We start from the raw sequence: 21,420 nt of genomic DNA on the forward strand, positions 1-21,420 counted from the left end.
CAAACTGGCTAAATGCATACATTTTTTAAAAAAAATTACATCGGGTATTTGTATTCTGCCGTACATCGATCCCATGGATTTTTATCACTTGAGGGACTGTGACAGATTCTATTTATTTATTTAGAGTATTTGATCCCACTCTTCCTCCAAGAAGTTCAGAGCAACGTAGATAGTTCTCTGTTGTCCATTTTCCCTTCACAAACAACCTTGTGAGGTAGGTTAAGCAGAGGAAGAATGACAGACTTAACGTCACCCAATACATTTTCAGGGCAAGGGGTTTTTTGAACCTGGAACTCTTCAGATCTTACCAGCACACCATGCTGCCCCCCCACTGGCTAATATCGCATATCAGATATCAAAGAGAGAACTTTCGTATCAGCTCACACTATCTGAAATTATACAAGGTTAGACTACATAGGTAATAGGTTTGTACTGTACATAACAGTTTAGAAAGTTTATTGGGTAAAGATTTAGTGACTGTGGTCTATCTATTATGTATATATTGCGTATAGCTCATGCTGCACATTGTTTTAAGTAAAACCCTGCAATTGTACACCCTTTAATACATCATTCCAATGCCACACATTTTTATAATCTTATTGTTATGTATATTGCACTGATGCTGCTAGTTTTATGAATTTTGTAAATTGTTTTAACTTGTTCTAATTTATTTTATTTGGTGTATGTTGTTTTGGCCATTGCTTGTTTGGCCCAGTGTACACCGCCCAGAGCCCTTCGGGGGTGGGCGGTTTATAAATTTGATATATAAAATAAAATAAATAAAATAAATACTGATGCTTTGCTTCACTTAGGTTTCTTTTTTCTGTCTGGTTCCAGATTTCTACAGTCCAAATCCTACCACATTGTTTACTGGACATCCCATCCTGTTGATTGTATTGACTTTCTCTGACTAATCTGCCTTGGGAACCAGTGAGAAAAGGAGACCATAAATAACCTAAATAAATACCTAAATAATAAACACCCTAAAAAAATAAACACCCTAAAAATAAACACCCTAAACAAACAAACAAACCAACCAATGAACCAACGAACGAACAAACAAACAAACAAACAAACATCAAGTGCTGATCTATTCAGCACTGGGAACTCCAATGGCTGTATGTACATAAGTGAACCAGTCATTTGTTGCTGGGCTAGAGTTTAAAGCAGTCTTCCAAGAAATTAAGTAAACATTTTTTTAAGATGGAGATGGACATTCTACCACTATGAACCTGTATAAGTCTGGGATCAGGGTCTCTCTGGCATTCCAATTTGTATGCGGGAAGGTTTCCATATGATAGAAAACCTAATTCAATAGATCTGGACAAAAAAAACCCCTCTCAAACCATCTTTAGAAAGGTCTCCTGGATTACAAGTTAATCAAAAGGATGCCTTACTTCAAAATCTACCTGCTGATCTTTGCAACATTTCATTCCGAAGTGAACCTGTCAGATGGTTATAAGGTGTTTACCTTGGGCAACAGGTGAAATCTCATTCCGGGAGAAGTCCTTAAACAAAAAAGTCTACCTGAGGTGTTAATTAGAATCTTGATTCAGGTGCTAACCTCTTTGACTGAAAGCACCCGTTGAGTAATTGCAGGAAAGGGGCCAATTTCAGGCAGAGCAGTAATTACTGAATTAGCAGAAAAGTTCAAGGAGAGCTTCAGATTTCTAGTCATTACCGAGTTTTCTGAAAAATAGAACAGCTAATCCCAGGGGGGACTGGACTTCTCCCTCACCTGTGGACCTGGAAGATGATGCGCTTTAAGGAAGTCTCCAGTTTCCAAGAAGATGGACATAAACAATCAGAAGTGAGCTGGAGAAAAATAATTCTGCTTTGCTTGTTCTGGTTGATCTCATCATTGAAGACGAAAACCTTTGGTGCGATTGAAAAAAAACAGGGCCAGTTCTGTGCGAAAAAGTTCCTTAGTTTGGACTGTGGCGACTCTATTACATAGATCTCAGTTAACAGGGCTTGGAGCGACTCCAGCAAGCTGCTCCCTGTTAAGTCTTCAGTGGGGCAGATCACTGGTTTAATCCGTGTAAAGCAGATTCTCATGTTCATGTAAAATCAAAGTTATAATCGGATGCTTTTTGAAGAAACTCTCGACTGACCGGTATGGTCAAAAAGGATGGGTATGCACAGATGTTGACGCAGTTGCAAACAGTTTTTTTAATGCGGCTCATGTTCGCAGAAGTGGGCCCGAGTGGGATCCCCTAAGCCCAACACAGTGCCCTCGCCTCCGGTGCAATTGCCAGCTTTCAAACTGGTCCTACTAGCAGTCTTTTAATATCAGTTTGATCTCCGGCAAAGGCTGGGTGGAACTACGTACCTCTGTGCCATGAAAAAATAACCTCCTAATTTCCTTTTTTTGGCCTTTGTTGTTGTTGTTGTTGTTGTTGATGATGATGATGATGAAGAATATGATGATGATGATGATGATGATGATGATGATGATGATGATGATGATGATGATAATACATTACAACTTCCTAGGCCTCTGGGTGAGGCTCGAATTGTAATGAAGGCCAACAACCAGCTAAAGATCTGGCAGCTGTGAAATCTACAATAATAAGGCTTGATAAACCGCCCAACACCCGAAGGGCTCTGGCCGGTGTACAATGAGACATAAAACAGATACAATATAAGGTCTCATAAATACAATATAGCGATAAAACATTAAAAGTCATTAAAATACATTATAGCAGCAATTCCAAACATTACAGATAAAAATACATGCCCAGATGCATGCACAGATGGCGCCCAACCCAAAGGCCAGGAGGGCCAGCATTGCCCAAAAATGGATGGAATCAGCGATCAGGCAATGCTGAAGATGGCAAAACTGTCGTGGGGGCTTCGGGGGGGGGGGCAGGCAGTCTGCGGCTGGCATCCCCAAAGGCCCGGTGGAATAACTCGGTCTTACAGGCCCTGAGGAACTCGCCAAGGTCCCGCAGGGCCTGGACAGCAGATGGTAAAGCATTCCACCAGGACGAGGTGCAGTTGGTTTATGCAGTTGATTTATGGCCGTATGACCCATAAGGCTGACTAGGCCAAAGCCTCGGGATCCTGAAGGGACTAGGGGCCCGTCTGCTGTTCTTTTTTGCAGAGGCACTGTTACCAGCGCCCTAGGCCTCCAATGGTTAAAGGCACTTTGCACTCTGCACTGTAGCAATGCGTGTACATATGTATTTATCCGTACGTATACTCTCACTCATAGTAAGCGGAGGTTTGTCTTGAGTCAGTGGTGGAGAGCCAGTGAGCAATAGCCTGCTAGCGTCAGGGCTGTGATGTCATGCCACCTCCTCCGTTATTACACCTCCATGAGCAATTCAGTGAAATAATGACCTTGGTTGCGTTTGCTTGAACATTCCCACAACCAACCTGGGCCTCCCGTATTCCCATTCAGCCTCTCCGCACATCTTGAATCATTCTTTGCTGTCTCATCTCTTGCCTTTCACTGGCTGAAAATACCTTTCTCTGTTGTTTTTGAAAGCTGTGAGAAGGGAGGGAGAGGACATGTTACGTTTTGAACCTGTGCCTCTTCATTTGATCTCCTCTTAAACCTTTTTTTGACATGTTTAGAAGCCAGTGATGTAGGTGTCTTTCAGGTGTGTGGGCTGCCATGTTTGTTGGCAATGTTTACTTTAGGACTTTAAGTGTCTGAACATTTATAATATCTAAAAAGATCTCTGAGCTCCGGCGTGATACAACATGCAGCCCAGGGGCAAACAATGCACACAAATAGAAGAACTCATCTCTTCTAAGCTGACAAAGACATAAAACCCCAGAAGGTTCAGGCATTGAGATTGTGAAAGTGAACAACACTTGGGGGATGGGAGCCTATTTGAACATTTGTATTTGTGGTTCCCACTGTGTGTTTGCGGTTGCTTGTTTCTGAAGTCTTGTATACATCCATGTTTCCCACAGCCCTAAAGCCATGTTTTTCAGAGTTGTATACCATTATTTGACATCTGTTTCATTCACAATTGCCATGTCTTACAAGAATTGCAAAGACTACATGTCCCATGAAGCTGCGCAACTATGGATGAAATGGGAATTTGCAGGAACGGGCAGGGCTTAGGCACCCTTATTGGAGCATATAACAAACTAGTATCTGGGGTGGCCAACCTATGGCGCTCCAGATGTTCATGGACTACAATTCCCATCAGCCCCTGCCAGCATGGCCAATAAACAGCAGTGGTGTAGGAGGTTAAGAGCAGCAGTGGAGTAGGAGGTTAAGAGCTTGTGTATCTAATCTGGAGGAACCGGGTTTCATTCTCCGCTCTGCCGCCTGAGCTGTGGAGGCTTATCTGGGGAATTCAGATTAGCCTGTACACTCCCACACACGCCAGCTGGGTGACCTTGGGCAAGTCACAGTTCTTCGGAGCTCTCTCAGCCCCACCTACCTCACAGGGTGTTTGTTGTGAGGGGGGAAAGGCAAGGAGTTTGTAAGCCCCTTTGAGTCTCCTACAGGAGAGAAAGGGGGGATATAAATCCAAACTCCTCCTCCTCCTCCTCCCCCTCCTCCTCCTCTTCCTCCTCCTCCTCCTCCTCCTCCTCCTCCTCTTCTTCTTCTTCTTCTTCTTCTTCTTCTTCTTCTTCTTCTTCTTCTTCTTCTTCTTCTTCTTCTTCTTCTTCTTCTTCTTCTTCTTCTTCTTCTTCTTCTTAACTTCATAAAACATCAATCCAATGGAAAGATAATGGCAGTGGTAGGAATGTGCCACCAAGCCTCAGCTGTCTTAAAGTGACCGCCCTCCCCCGGGGTTTTCAAAGCAAGCAACATTCAGAGGTGACTCGCAAATATCCACTTCTGCATAGTGACTGTGAACCTCCTTGGTGGTTTCCCACCCAAGTATTAACCAGGGCTTCCAAGATCTGATAAGAATGGTCTAGCCTGGGCTATGCAAGTCAAGGTAAACAAATAATAGGTGGTTGTGGGTTTTCTGGGCTGCGTGGCTGTGGTCTGGTAGATAGAAGTCCCACCATGGTGGAAACATTGGGCCACATTTTACGTTATTGCCCAAAATATAACCCACAGAGGGAAGCTTTATTACTACCGATAATGGGAAATGTGCCTTCCAAAATATCAATCCCAAAATTGCTAAACAGCAATGATCCTTTTACACTTGGGAGAATAGCCAATTATTTGCTGCAAGTCATGTCCTTAAGAGGTATGTAAAATACGCAAGTATAAAATTATATTTAAATGTGAAATACTCTATACCTCTGGTACTCCTGGGTCATTATAGAAGGTGTATACAAGGAGCTCATTGTTATTTGTTGCATTTTAATGGAAATTTAATTAATTTATAGCATTAATTAGTATATACCGTTTATAGATCCTGGGGAAGGTTATACCTTTTTAGTAAATAGGCTGTGAACAACAAATGGCTAGAAATATCTTCATCCTGCCTTTTAAGTGTAGTTGTACTATATCTGTTCACAATTCCGTGTACAATGGAATGGTCAAATTTTTTTAATCTATATTATATTTTTATAAATGAAGTGTGATCTTAGAATGTAAAACTACTCATAGGCATGTACAACTCTTTTAAATTTAATAACGGTCTATATTCACGCTTGTATACCTTATGCCAATAAAGGTCTATTGTGATTGTGATTGTGGTAGATAGAAAACACAGCCCAGAAAACCCACAACAACCAGTTGAATACGGCTGCGAAAGTCTTCGACGATACAAATAACAGTATTATTTTAATGGGTATATCCAATGGCAGTGTTATAGGAGACATCTATTGTCATTGAATTTGTAAAAAACAAACAAACCAAAATGGGTTTGACTTATTCTGTTTACATATTTACAGTATTTCTATATGCTGTTTCATCTCAAAGCCTCTCAAAACAATCCACAAATGAAAATTGAAAATAATTCAGGACAACCAATTCAGTATAACCAATTCAAGTCAACATCTAAATAAAAATATTCATAATCCATTTACAAAGTGGTCTCCTTTGCACTGAGAATACATTCCCCTCGGGTTTGTTCTTGGTTACATACACCTTCCCCTCTTTGGCAGTCACCCCACCTTCAGATCAGAGAATCCCTGTGGCTTCCGAAACATCTGAAAGTATGACTTTTTCTGTCCCTTTACAGGGAAAGTGAAGAAGATCAGTATGTGTTTAGCTTTCTTTGGGTTTTTGCATTCCTCCACATCTTACCCTGCCCACACCTCTGCAGTCCCTCCCATTCTTTGGGCCACCATTTCAGAAGGACCAGAAGGTCTTTCTCTCTTTTTTTGTTTTCATGCTAAAGGTTAATCATCGAAACTACAGACCCAGTGAAATTGATATGGTCTAGCACTAGACCAAAGACAGCAGGAAAAAAGGTGGCAGGCAACCTCCCCAAATGAAGGTTGCATGTCAATAATGACGAAGCAGCAAGTGAGCAAAATGGTGGATCAACTCAACGAGGGTCACTTAGCAAGAGGAGAATCCCTGTGCAAACAAAAAACTGCAGCAAAGCTCGTTGCAAAACAAATAGCTGCAGGCTAAGTAGTGCATGCATAAATGGTTATAAAGTTATCTGTCGGGAATTGCGCCTAGTGATTGAGGGGCATTCCTAGCTTAACGCTTTTGTAACAATTTACACTGACAAGGATGGTATCTGGGTGATGAAAGGGTACATTCACTTCAGTGTAATTGGTTGAATCCCCACTACCGTCTTAGCCAGGTTTCAGAACACAAATTAACCAGGTTTGAGGGACGACCTCCCCATTGCTTGCGTGGCAGATTCCGTTTCTGGCCCTCGTTCTCCCCGTTAATTCGTGTTCCGGCAGGACCTGGTTGCAAGTGGCATAGACCCCATTAACACAGTTCAGAGCTGATCCAAGGGGAGGGATGAGGGTTGAAACCCTGACTCGTTTCCCACCCTGGAGTGTGACGCAGAATCTGGGCAACCAATCAGCACTGCAATGAATGTGCAGCCTTTCCTTGGTTTCATTTCCGCTTTTGTGATCGGCCAGCAGAAGGGGATGCAAATGTTAAACAGTCAAATGCGTAACTTTGAATTGTTAATGGTTTACCCAGGTAATGATTAACTGTTTGCACAGTTAAACAGTTAAACGTTAAACTTTTACACGCTGGGTTTTTTTTAATCATGCCCCTACAATGTATGTTTCCGCAGTGGGAAAAGGTCCTGCCCTGTCAAGGCACGCCAGCCAATCAGGGGAGACCGGCAAAGTGAGCTAGCCTGGTAGAGGGGATTGCTAAGAGTTCTGCAACCGGGTGTGTCTGCTGTGTGCTCGCTGCGGCGGGGAGGGAGAAACTCCGATGAAGAGGATACGGTTTCACCACGAACAGGTTTGGATCTGCGGGCAAATTTCAAGTGGGGATTCGACCATTGTTACAAGATATATGTAATCAGCCTGCTATATGTAAGGGAACTTTCCTTTCCCTTCTCTTGATCTTTATGGCTTAACATGTTTGTAGATAAGCAGGCTGACCCTGGTGGGTTGCTCCCAGGGGAAAACAGGACGTGTCTGTTGCCCTGTGGGGGGTAGACAAGCCAGGTGGCTCCATCTTTTCCTATCTCTGACCTTGGAGCACCTAAGCTCCAAAATAATTCTTCACACATTATTTGGGAAAATGGGAGGGGGGACTCTCTGGGGATAAAGGGGTCGTTCAGTGTGTGTGAGGGGGAGACCTACAGGGTCCCTATAACTCGACTGTGACTTGGCACTTTTCACCCCCAAATTTGAACCCACTGGAGAAGGGATTCTGAGCTGAACATCACAGGCAAATCTAAAAGGGTGGGAAGGATCCAGGTTGCCCAAAAACGAATAATTGAATTGAGTTAATGTAACCTCTATCTGTGGGTTCTGCGGGGCAGAACTTGGAATGAGTTTGCAACAACAATTTTTAAAAACAAAATGGTTTACTTTCTTAACATATAACATCAACATTGAACATCACACTTCAAGGTCCTGTTCAGGTTGCATTTTCAAGTCCTTATATTTACAGTCTACTGATACTGCCCAGTCCAATTCTTCTTTGCAAGTGGGTTGGCTCCTGAAGACTCCAAGGGCTTGGTGAACAGGATTCAACATGATGAAGGTTTCCAGGAGAACTCTCACCCATTACAAACACAAAAAACCCTGAAACAATAAACTCCAATATTTACAACGTAGCAAAAACAAACAACTACCTTCCCAGTAGTTCCCAACAACATTGCAGTTACCTTAACAAGGTGTTAAGGGCTTATACAAACCAAGGTCCGAGTCTGGTAGCCTTGTCTCCTCCAAACTACATGAGCTCTGCAGCCTTCTGCTGCTTTGAGTCTCCACCACTTTTTCGGTCAACCCATTCTGAGCATGGGGGTTACATTAACATTCCTGCTTTTGCGTCACTGTGCGCAGTGTGCCCTGCTGATTCAAGATTGCTCTCAGAGCTGCGGGTTGGGAAACATGATGCACAACTGTACGTCACACACCTATGAACTGTAAACAGGATATGTACTTTTGTGGACATGTGTCCAAAATGTTCGATGCAAGCGTGCAGGAAAGCAACCATTTCTGCCAAAATAAAGGAACAAAGTTTTGTGCATCCCTTTAGGAAACCCTTAACTCAAGTTAAAGGTATTTTCTGCCTCTCATATGCAGGCCGTGCGCCTGAGGGTGCATGTCACTGCGGAGGGGAAAGTGAAAGCACAAGTTGTATATTGCTCTCATAATTAAAGCACGAGGAAGGGGAAGGGGATACAGCGGAAGATCAAAGAGCTCCCTTCCTCTCTCTCCCATGAATCTAGCCCCAAGGCTCTGATGGCCTTCAAGGTTTCACTTGTTCTTTTGGATCTGCAACTTGTCCCGTGTCAATCAAGATTAGAGAAAAGGAGAAAATGAAGATATTCATTCTGGGGAAAAATGTCAGTTGCTCAGTTCTATGTCCCTTGGACATAAATTGTCCTGGTACACTCCAGTTGAAAGAATCAGCAAGCAATGAGCTAGTTGCTGCCCATTGGAGTGGCTAGGTTGGCTTTGGTGAACCAATTGCCTCATGGTTTGCAAAGTAGGTCCCTAGGAAAAATCAGTTTTGAGATTTGGTAAGCATTTAGGAAATTGATGGCATAGCCCAGAGGTCTGCAACCTTTGGCTCTCCAGATGTTCATGGACTACAATTCCCGTGGATTTGTAGTCCATGAACATCTGGAGAGCTGCAGGTTGTAGACCCCTGGCCTAGCCACACCACAGGTGTTAACTGTTGTTGAAATGACATTTTTGTCTCGTACCATTTTCAAATAGGTCAGACTGGCATACATGGTTCTCCTAGAGCAGTGATGGCGAACATATGGCATGGGTGCCAGAGGTGGCACTCGGAGCCCTCTCTGTAGGCACACACACACAGAGTTCGTCATGTGGGGAGCGGAAAATCACCCCCCCCCCACACACACACACACATATCTAGGCTGGCGTGGGCCACTGAGCATAAAGTGCGCGCACCGCGGTGAGCAGGGATGACTCGGCTGGTGGGCCTGGTGCCTGTGCCCCGGGTGGCTGCTGCCCGAGGTGGGGGGTGCGGAGGAGGCAGAGATGCTACAGAGGCACAGAGCGGTCCATGCAGGACATGCTGGAGGCTAGAGCAGGCTGACCCCTGCTCAAGCAGGTGGGGCGGAGGAAGAGGGAACCAACCGTTTTTTTCTAAACTAAAACCTCAGCATTCAGATTAAATTGCCAGGTTGGCACTTTGCGATAAAAACAGCCCGACAGGGAGAATGATCCCGTTTTCTACCTTCGCTAACCAGCCACATAGGAAACAACAGGACTTTATGGTTTTTGGACCTAATGGGATTTCTAACGGAAAAGCAGACCCAATTAGTAACCCCCCTCTCGGCACACACAAATAATTGGTAACCCACTCTCGGGAACTGGTCAGAACCTGCTGGATCGCACCATGTGCCCACAGGCACCTCACTGGAGAGCCTGCCAGTAGACCTCCGGCTAATGGATGCTGGTGACAAGTAACCAGGAACTCCTTGCTTATGTATATTCAAAGGGCATTTGGTTGGTCACTGCTGAAGATCACATCTAGACTAAATGAGAATTGGGATGATCCATCAAAACAGTTCTTAAGAGGATATTTTGTTGTAGAGAACCAAGATGGCTCAGCCATGCCAGACAGTCTGAAATGGATTTTCACAGGAATGGAACATTCTCCTAATATGAACACATTTTAGCAGACTGGACTGTCTGACTTATGAGCTGCTCCACCTCTGTGCACCTGTCTAGCAAAAAAAAAAAAAAACTCTTGAAAAAAATATAAATGCTTGAAATAAATCAATCAGCAGGTTTGATTAAACAGTACAGATAGAAGCTAGGCACATTGTAGAAAGTAACAAGATTAACTCTGCTCATTAGGAATGAAAAATATCCCCCAAAGCAAAGAGAACAGGGGGGCATTAGCAGGTGTTGCAAATAATCAAACCTAGATCAATGACGAATTGGGCTGCCTGAGTGCATAATCAGATCATGTATTGAAGACAGAAGAATTTTAAAGAATGTTTCTTCCACCATCCATATTAATTCTGCTTAAGCGGCTTGGTTGCTGAAATGAACCTCATGTGTGGGAGTTGATGGTTACACTGATTTCTACAATGCTTTGACTAAAAACACTTCTTGCAGTCACACTGCATGTTTTTGTTTTCATCTTCACCTTCCCACAGTCACACTGCATGCTTTTGTTTCCATCTCAGCATTCTCTCAGTTGCACTGCATTCCTTTATTTTCATTTCAACATTCTCACATTCGCACTGCATGCTTCTGTTTCTATCTGCAAAATCTGACAGTCACACTGCATGCTTTTGTTTTCAACATTCTCACAGTTGCACTGCATGCTTTTTGTTTTCATCTTCACCTTCCCACAGTTGCGCTGCATGCTTTTGTTTTCATCTGCACCTTCCCACAGTTGCACTGCATGCTTCTGTTTTCATCTGCACCTTCCCACAGTTGCACTGCCTGTTTCTGTTTTCATCTGCACCTTCCCACAGTTGCACTGCATGCTTTTTTTCATCTACTCTTAGTCTTTTTCATTTAGGCTTTGCAATGGGGACGGTAACTTTTCTTTAACCTTTTGGAAAAATAATATCTATATTGGGCATATATATACAGAGTATACAAGTAGGCTTAGTCAATACCCTAGAAATTTGGTGAAATTTGGATTCGGATTTATTCTAGCATAAAATTATCTGTATCCCCAAATAAGACAAATAACATATTCGGATATACCTGAATATTCAAGTATACCGAAAAATGTGGGTCTGTCTTTTTTTTTTTTTTTTGTATTTTCTGGTGTTCTTTCGTGTTTCATCCTGCAGGGGGAGCATTTTAGAGCTAGCAGTACCAAAGCGGGTGCCCCGAACCCCCATTGTTTCCAATGGGAGCTAACAGGAGATGGGTGCTACCCCTTTGAGAGTCCATAGCTTTGGCCCCCCTGAACCAAACTTCACCAAACTCAGGACAGTCTCCGGATGATACCCTGACATTTTGGTGCCACTAGCTTTAAAAAAAAAATTCAACTCCTACAGGCACCTAAGAATTCTGCTCCAGATTCCCTCTGCTTCTTTGTAGTGATTCTTTGCTCCATTAGGTTAATGGGGAATTTCTGAGGTAGTAGGTCAGGCTGCACATTTTTTGAAGATAGAGGCACCAGACTTCTTCAGGGTGGGAGTCCAGGAGGTTCTCCTCTTGGTGTAATAAGCATCTACAGGCTTCTTTGGGGGGTTCAATTGTATGGACCCCCAAAAGGCTTATTTTGTTTCCCCGCTCCTGCATGTGAAGCCTACTGGTTGAGTTCTCTCAGAACTCTCCCAATGCACTCCCTTCCACCACCCCCAGAAGCAAAGTTCACCAAGTCTGGATGCTATTACCAGGAGGGCCTCCTGGAGCCACCTTGAAAGTCTGGTGCTTCTACCTTGAAAATTGTGCAGTCTGCTTACACACTCAGAAATTCCCCATTGGCTACAATGGAGCCGCTGCAGAGCACAGAATCTACCAGGTTCTTCAGCAAGTTCTATGGTGAGGAAAAATGATGTTTCCTCGAGGTGCTGTTTAGAGCTTCGGCAAGTGCCACACTTGAAGCAGGACAAATAGACCCTTGCCTATGAGAAAACCCATTCAGCTCTTCTGAGCTCGACCGTCTTCTGAGTCAGAAACCCAAACATCAACTACAAGAATGAATCCAAGTTTTCAGAACCCCAACCTTTCCAGCCCCTCCTTCCGAAAGGCTGAAGCAACAAAGAAGCCTTTTAATTAAACCTTTTCAGATCTCTAACCCTCTGAGCACCCCTCTCCCCCTTCCCCCATAATTAAACAAACTATTGATACATATATGATAATATTATCTCCCCATCTCCCTGGCTGTATGCTAGGGAGCGTTCCTATTATCTAAGCACCTTAGAAGCAGCGCCGAAACACAAATATTACGGGTGACAGTTTCCTATTGAATTGGGACAGACATCACAAGAAGCCAAATGTTGTAACTTGGTTTTACCGGGCTCGGTACAGATGTAAGGTTACTCACAGATCAGCCTCTGTTTTCATGCTTCCTTCTGCTTCGTTGCCCACATATGGCTTTGTTGAGCATGAATTATTAATAACGGAATCATTTCTGAAGTGCCGGATGATGCGCCAATTGTTGTCAAGGTATAAATATGCTCCTTCTAATTGGATGGTTGCCGTTGGCTATATTGCATGGATCCTGGCAGTTCTAGTTGTGAGAACTGTGGGAAATAGATTTGGGCTCGGAGGAGGAGGAGGAGGAGGAGGAGGAGGAGGAGAAGAAGAAGAAGAAGAACAACCACCACCACCACCACCACCACCACCACCACCACCACCACCACCACCACAACAACAACAACAACAACAACAAGAACAAGAAGAACAAGAAGAAGTAGACTTTATTTACAGTCAATGACCAGATATAAGAAGAAGAACAACAACAAGAAGGGGCTTACAATCTCCTTGCCCTTCCCCCCTCACAACAAACACCCCGTGAGGTGGGTGGGGCTGGGAGAGCTCAGAAGAACTGTGACTAGCCCAAGGTCACCCAGCTGGCATGTGTAGGAGTGCACAGGCTAATCTGAATTCCCCAGATAAGCCTCCACAGCTCAGGCGGCATAGCGGGGACTCAAACCCGGTTCCTCCAGATTAGAGTGCATCCGCTCTTAACCACTACGCCACTACTGCTCCCCAGGAGGAAAGAAAGCCACTTACGATTTTTGATGTCGATTAGGAAATCGTTAATCAAGCTCGGCCTTGGTGCAAGGAATTTCGTGCCCTAACTGTTTGGACCTGGGGTCCAGGGCTTGAAAAGAAGAGGTTGGAGAAGTTCGAGCAGTCTATAACAGCTTGGACATGGGCTAAGAGGACCTCTCCTCTCACGACATTTCACTGCTTCATGTGGAGGAAAGCATCAGAAACCACCCAGGAGATGCTGAAGCATCTGTTACAGCTTCACTTTCACTGAGCAGTTGTGCTAATAAAACAATGCCCTCAGGCCTGGAAAAAATTTGCATGCTAAGTAAGCAGAGCTTATCACCAGCCAACAGCCATCTGGGATGCTCTTCCGTGCAACGGATGCCGCCGTATTAAGCACAAAGTTACGCAGATATATGGGAAGATGGTTGGCCCCGGATTTGGGTTCCAGCTTTCCTACTTGCTCTGGAAGATGCATTCTCATGACACTAATCCCCATCTTGGGAGGAACAACAACGATGACCTGAGCTTGCTCTGTAGAGGCTGCTGGTGATATTTGTTCCCAATAAGAGTGACCTGAAATGCAGTCAGGATAAATGACGCCGTTTTGCTTACTCTTTGCGATTCATTCTATTCATTCTGCTTTGGATAAGCAACTTGGGGTCGATTTTTTTTCCCAGTGAGAAAATTGGGTTTCCCAAACTGTGATATTGTGTAATTTGGTTTATTTCTTGTTTTCTGCATGTTCTCATGAGCCATTATTTTTTATCTTGCATTTCCCCTGGATTTTTTCCCTGGTTCTTTGGGTTTACTTTTATGCCAACATTTTTCTAGCAGTTAGACTCAAATCACATTTGGTCAAGGGTGTAATGTTTCCTCTGTTTCTGGAGAAGAGTTTGGATTTATACCCCACTTGTCTCAGCTGCAAAGAGTCTCAAAGCAGCTTACAAACTCCTTTTTCCTTCCTCACCCTACAACAGACATCTTGTGAGATAAGTGGGGCTGAGAGAGTTCAGAAAGAACTGTGACGGGCCGAAGGTCACTCATCAGGCTTTATGTTCAGGAGTGTGGAAACCAACCTGGTTCTCCAGATTAGAGTCTACTGCTCATATGGAGGAGTGGGGAATCAAACTCTATTTTCCAGAATAGAGTCCACCGCTCTTATCCACTATACCATGTTGATGTAAGAACATAAGAACATAAGAACAAGCCAGCTGGATCAGACCAGAGTCTATCTAGTCCAGCTCTCTGCTACTCACAGTGGCCCACCAGGTGCCTTTGGAAGTTCACATGCAGGATGTGAAAGCAATGGCCTTCTGCTGCTGCTGCTCCTGAGCACCTGGTCTGCTAAGGCATTTGGAATCTGAGATCAAGGAGGATCAAGATTGGTAGCCATAGATCGACTTCTCCTCCATAAATCTGTCCAAGCCCTTTTTAAAGCTATCCAGGTTAGTGACCATCACCACCTCCTGGGGCAGCATATTCCAAACACCAATCACACGTTGCATGAAGAAGTGTTTCCTTTTATTAGTCCTAACTCTTCCCGCCAGCATTTTCAATGAATGCCCCCTGGTTCTAGTATTGTGAGCTTTTCTCCCCCAAAAAAGGGCCCAAAGGGGGCCAAAGCAATTAACAAAACAACAACAACATACAATTACCAGTTAAAGCAAATAGTTGCAAATTAAAACCAACCAACAAAGAAGCACATTCTAGGTTGGTCACAAAGAATGAGGCTGCATTATTTACCCCGGTCCCGGCCCAAGAGCCTCAGGCTAAGAGCCCTTTGGTTTGTGCCTCTGGTCTTGGCCAGGATTTAAAGAACTGCGACCAGAAGAAGACAGCACTGACAGATTTCAGTGATCATTTCCTTGCTGCCAACCAGATCTGCTTCATTTCGGTCTTTTGTCAGGAATTGTCTCGTTTAAATTAAATATGGACGATGTTGTTGCGCTCCAGGAGTTAGGCTCTTGGAGGAGCTGGTTTCAGGAACGTTGAAGCTTGTTGGAGATCATGTCTGACCAGATCCTTCCTTCAAGTGAAATTGGGACTGCAGCTGGAGGAAAGCTCTCCAGTCACAGCTGACCTTGTAGGGCAGTGATGGCGAACCTTTGGCACTCCAGTTGTTATGGACTACAATTCCAGTAGAATTGGCCATGCTGGCAGGGGCTGATGGGGATTGTAGTCCATAACATCTGGAGTGCCAAAGGTTCACCACCACGGTTGTAGGGTTTTCAAGGCAAGAGACTTTAGAGGTGATTTGCCATTGCCTGCCTCCATGTCATGACCCTTGGTTGTCTCCCATCCAGGAATTAACCAGGGATGATCCTGCTTCGTTTCCCAGACCTAACAAGCCTGGGCAAGCCTAAGACTTCCAGGTCAGGGCAGTATTTGCTGAACTACACTCAAAATGGGAGGACTGAGTATGCAGTTGCATAATGGCCAGTGGCCATTTCTCCTCTCCTTGACCCACAATTCTCATCTGTAGTCCATCGCTTGGTTAGGTTGCTACCTTTGGCTTGGTAAATTCCCAGAGATTGAGGAAAGGGCTGCCCAGAGATTTAGAAAAGGTCTTCCCTGGGGGACATATGGCCAGTGGTGGGATCCAAAAATTTTAGTAACAGGTTCCCATGGTGGTGGGATTCAAACAGTGGCGTAGCGCCAATGGGGATGGGCGGGGCACGACGGGGGCATGGCTGGTCATTCCAGGGGCGGGGCATTCCTGGGCGGGGCTGTGGCAAGGACGCAGCCGCTGCGCCGGTCCTTGGGTGGGAAACAAATGCATGCAGGTGCAGGCTGCCACGCACGCCGGTGCACCTCCTGCTAGACTGCTTCAAGTTCTGCACGCTACTGCTGAGGAGCGGAGGAGGGGAGTAACTAAGGCAAAAATCACGTGGCAAAATCACCAATTAGTCACCCCCTCTCGGCACACACAAATAATTAGTAACCTACTCTCGGGAACCTGTGAGAACCTGCTGGATCCCACCTCTGCATATAGGGTCAAATATCCCCAGGCTGCAGCCATTTAATTACATGGGGGATGGAAAATCGCCCCCACCCTCCTCTTCCTTCCCCCTGGATCCATACACTGACTTCAAGACCTGGTGCAAAAAAAGCTGTTTGGTCAGGGTGCGGGAGGGCAGCCACCCGTGTGTGTGTGTGTGTGTGTGTGTGTGTGTGTGTGTGTGTGTGTGTGTGTGTGTGTGTGTGTGTGTGTGTGTGTGTGTGTGTGTGTGTGTGTGTGTGTGTGTGTGTGTGTTTGTTTTGCACCAGGCTACATTTTCCCTAGATACATCTCTGGCTGCCTGGGGAGGGAAGAATTTGAAGTGGGGAAAAAGCTCAGTGGGGGGAAATGATGCCCTAGAGTCCACCCTCCGAAACTGTCCTTTCCTCAGGTGAACTCGCCTCTGTATTATAGAGATCAAGTATAATTCTACTGGAATTCCAGGCCACACCTGGAGGTTGGCAGCTCTATTATGTCTTTGTAAGGATTCCTCCCACACGTTAAAGCCAGCGTGGTGTAGTGGTTAAGAGCTGTGGACTCTAATCTGGAGAACAGGGTTTGATTCCTCACTCCTGCACATGAAGCCTGTTGGGTGACCTTGGATTAGTTGTAGTTCCTCAGAACTCTCTCTTAGCCCCACCCACCTCTGTACTTGTTACGGAGAGGGAAAGAGAAGGCAGTTGTAAACCACTCTGAGACTCCTTAAAGGTAAAGGGCACTGAGGTACAAAAACCAGCTCTCCTCCTCCTCCTCCTCCTGTTCTTCCTCTGCCTCCTCCTCCTCCTTATTCTCCTTCCGGGTAGGATTTATAACTTGCTAACAACTTTCTTGAAATGTTATTTCTGTTTTTAAAAGAAATCCTTCAAGTTCTAATTTCAGTTGCTTTGGACTTTCAGATCGCAAAAGCTGATAACTTCTCACAACCTGTTGTAGCCCAGAAAGATTTGTATTGCTTCCTGCGGCGTCTCGTATACCATATGGTGCGCCATTCACCGGCTGTGCTCTAATGAGAATTACTTCTGCAGGTAATTTTCTGTTGATTGTCTTGGGATAAACAAATTTTTCATACTTGTTTTGCTAATGTATTCAAGTAGGCTCACGGGGAAAAAGATTAATCATCTAAAAAGCAAGCCGGCACCTTTCATTATGCGAAAGGAGCCCAAATATGATCAGAGCAAAGCTACTTGTTGCTATGACAGCGGGCACCTTTTCTTTTGGTGAGGTAAACGGTGTCTCCTGAGCCGATTGGCCGAAATTAGATTACCACAATGACCAACCGCAGGGAGTTAATTTCATCAGAATGCAGAAACGATGGGAAATCCTGCCATGATTCGACAAAGGAATTTTCATTAGAAGTCAACGGAGTCAGGGGTTTGCTTTCATTACTGGGAATATGTTGCATCTAATAAAATAATTTGGGAGAAACAGACAATAGAATTAGCCTATCTATTATTGTGGATATCCACATAAGCTTTAATCTGTTTTCCACTAATGCTTCCATTCACAATAAAGAACCCCTTATTTCCCCCATAATACTTCTGCTACCCAGCACTGTCATCAGGTACCTGTTTATATAATTGGAGATTTAATTGCAATTCAAAAGGGGCTGGCAGTGATACAAATATTTATTCCAAATGTTCATACTGGATGAGAAGAATGGAAGCAGTCTGCTTTCTTGTCTTATTCTTGTTTCTTATGGGACAGTTGTAATCTACCAAGCCGAACACAGCTCTGCCACCAGCTGTTTGGGTACCCCGCTGGGATTTGGATGGGCTATTGCCAAAAAAGGAGATCACGGTGCAATCCTAAACCGAGTCACACCTTTTAAATCTAAGATGCTAAGGATTGAACCCGCGGCCTTCTATATGTCCTGCCACAGAGCCACGTTCTCCTGCCATAAACAGAAGCAATCTGTGCAAATTAAGAACGTGAATGAGGTCTTGGGGTAAGAGGAAGAAGAGTAGAAGAGTTTGGATTTATACCCCGCTTTCCTGAACAGTAAAGAGTCTCCACAACTGTGAGTAGCCCAAGGTCACGCATCAGGCTTCATGTGTACGAACGGGAAAACAAATCCAGCTCATCAGATAAGAGTCTGCCCAGCGGCGTAGCTATAGTGGGGACATCTGGGGACAAACACCCCAGGCACCCTGCGGTGAGTTACGTGGGGGGCAGAAAATCACCCCACACCCCCTTTCCCCTCACCCTGCCCTGCCCTGCCAGGCCTGGCAGAAGCTTTTTCAACCGGCTGCTCTTTGCAGTCTGCTGAACTAAGGTAAGTGGGTGGAGGGGTGAGGGCAGGGTGCCGTGGGGGGTGCCCTTCCTCCCCTCCCCCCCACATGCCTAGGGGCACAGGGCCCAGGGGCATGGCCCGGGTGCCATTTTGCCCTGGGTGCCATTTTGTCCCCCCCACACACACACCTCTGAGGCTGCCACTCCTTTGGAGGAGTGGGGAATCAAACCTGGTTCTCCAGATTAGAGTCCACCTGCCCTTAACCATTACACTAGGAGCAGCAGTGGCGTAGGAGGTTAAGAGCTCATGTATCTAATCTGGAGGAACCAGGTTTGATTCTCAGCTCTGCTGCCTGAGCTGTGGAGGCTTATCTGGGGAATTCAGATTAGCCTATGCACTCCCACACACGCCAGCTGGGTGACCTTGGGCTAGTCACAGCTTCTCGGAGCTCTCTCAGCCCCACCTACCTCACAGGGTGTTTGTTGTGAGGGGGGAAGGGCAAGGAGATTGTAAGCCCCTTGGAGTCTCCTACAGGAGAGAAAGGGGGATATAAATCCAAACTCCTCCTCCTCCTCCTCCTCCTCCTCCTCCTCCTCCTGCTGCTGCTGCTGCTTCTTCTTCTTCTTCTTCTTCTTCTTCTTCTTCTTCTTCTTCTTCTTCTTCTTCTTCTTCTTCTTCTTCTTCTTCTTCTTCTTCTTCTTCTTCTTCTTCTTCTTCTTCTTCTTCTTCTTGGCTGGCTCCCAGAAAATATCCTACCTGGAGGTCCTTGGAAAGAGAACAGGTTAAAAATGCACAAAGGATAGGTAACTTCAATGTGCTCCTTCATGGGGCTGATAGAGGTACCCTGGCGGCGGCAGCAGCAGCAGCTGATTGGAAAAGTTGACAACATGAATGTTTTTGTGAAGATAAAAGAGTCCCAGGGCTCCTGCAGACATCCTTCGGCGGCTCAGCAGTGGTTCCTCGTCAGTGCTAGTGACTGACAATTAGATGTTAATAAAACGTGTCTGTTCTTTCCCTAATGTTTACCAAAGTTCCCACCGCAACCTTTTCACGAATCCCTCCACCTAAGATCAAAGAGTCAAGAAATTATAGCTGTTGTATATTTCCCTTTTTAAAAAATGGGAGATGCAGAGAGAGCCAGAGAGAAAGCAAGAGAGAAGCAGGCTTTTCCCCATAAATGTACAGAGAGTTAAAAAAAAAAAAATTACCGTGCTCAGACAATTAACAACTTAGGGCCAGATGACAAGAAAGGGAGAAGTCTGATGTTAAAGAGGGGGAGAATAAAACCATTCATGACTTGAGTGGAGGGGCAGGTTAGAGACTCCCGAGCAGGTTAGATTATCTGGATAGATATTACAGCAGCTCCTGTCCCCTTCTGTAGAAAATAACAGCTGGTAAGCAGGAGGCAACAGGAGAAAGATCCCTCGCCTTTAATCTACACCAGTGCTGTTCGGTGCCTACTTTGCTGGAAGACTCAGTAGCTTCGGGACAAAGGCTGTTGATGGATCTGCACAATTACACACTCTAATATTGCTCTCAGCTGTCTGTCTTGACTGATGACAGTGGATAAAGTTTAGTTAAAGTCTGGGGGAAAGGGTCTTTTTAAAACGTATAGAGAGAAATGGGGGGGGGGGAAGGATACATTCCCGCCTTTGTGATTATTTTGCTTTAAAAACAGAAGAAGCGCTCACTAGTGTAATGGTTTAAAATTCATTTTGGAACAATTGCCGCAATGCAAAAGGGCCGCACGGAAAGTGAGTAACTCAATCGGTTTACAGCGAAATGCTCTTAACCTTGCAAAGCTATTTGCATGCAGGATGGACGGCTGATGACTGTATTCTCTGGGCCACTGGGTTCTCCAGACACAGACCTGTGGGCCAGAACAATCGGGGACTATGTATTGTCGAAGACTTTCATGGCCAGAATCAACTGGCTGTTGTGGGGTTTTTTGGGCTGTGTGACCAAAGGGCTGGTAGTTTTTGCTCCTAATGGTTCTCCCGCATCTTCAGAGGCATGTTATGATAAAACAGATCTTACTGTGACATGCCACTGAAGATGCCAACCATGGAAAGAAAAAAGAAAAAAAATCCTGTTAGGGTTGGGGGTCACCACAACATGAGGAACTGTACTAAAGGGTCGCGGCATTAGGAAGGTTGGGCACCACTGCCTTAAACCATTTCCTCATCTTAGCTTATCTGTGTTTTTTCCCCCCTCCAGAAAAAATTAAATTTCAAGGAAATGGAACAAGAATGCATGAACATCTCTCAGCAAAATCCTAAAGCTTCTGAGCCACCCTGCAACTAAGGGTAACAAGTCTTGTGATCTACAGCCAGCCAAAGAAACACGAGATGGGCTTGATCCCCAGAGAATCTGTGTTTCAAAAGAACTCAGCTCTCGTGTTTAACGACAACAGCTAAGTTGCTAGCCCCCATGGTTGCACATCGAAATGTGGAAATAATAGGGAAGTGCTGAGGAGAACCAGCTAAGCTTGAATATTACTAGTAGTCAGTGGATGGGCTTCCATAAGTCCTGCTGTACAATAATTATAAATTTTTAAAGCCCTCTGATTAGGGTAACCATCTCCAGGTGGTGGTGGGAGATCTTTTGTGATTACAAGCTGTGAAAAAGGCAAACTATGCTGGGGATAATTAGGAAAGGAATTGATAATAAAACTGCAAGGATTGTCATGCCCTTATATAAAGCAGTAGTGCGACCGCACTTGGAGTACTGTGTTCAGTTCTGGTCGCCACATCTCAAAAAGGATATTGAGGAGATGGAAAAAGTGCAGAGAAGGGCAACGAGGATGATTGAGGGACTGGAGCACCTTCCTTATGAGGAGAGGCTGCAGCGTTTGGGACTCTTTAGTTCTGAGAGGAGACGTCTGAGGGGGGATATGATTGAAGTCTATAAAATTATGCATGGGATAGAAAATGTTGACAGAGAGAAATTTTTCTCTCTTTCTCACAATACTAGAACCAGGGGGCAT

Source organism: Sphaerodactylus townsendi, linkage group LG08 (assembly GCF_021028975.2).
Source record: "Sphaerodactylus townsendi isolate TG3544 linkage group LG08, MPM_Stown_v2.3, whole genome shotgun sequence".
In the NCBI taxonomy this organism is placed as follows: Eukaryota; Metazoa; Chordata; class Lepidosauria; order Squamata; family Sphaerodactylidae; genus Sphaerodactylus; species Sphaerodactylus townsendi.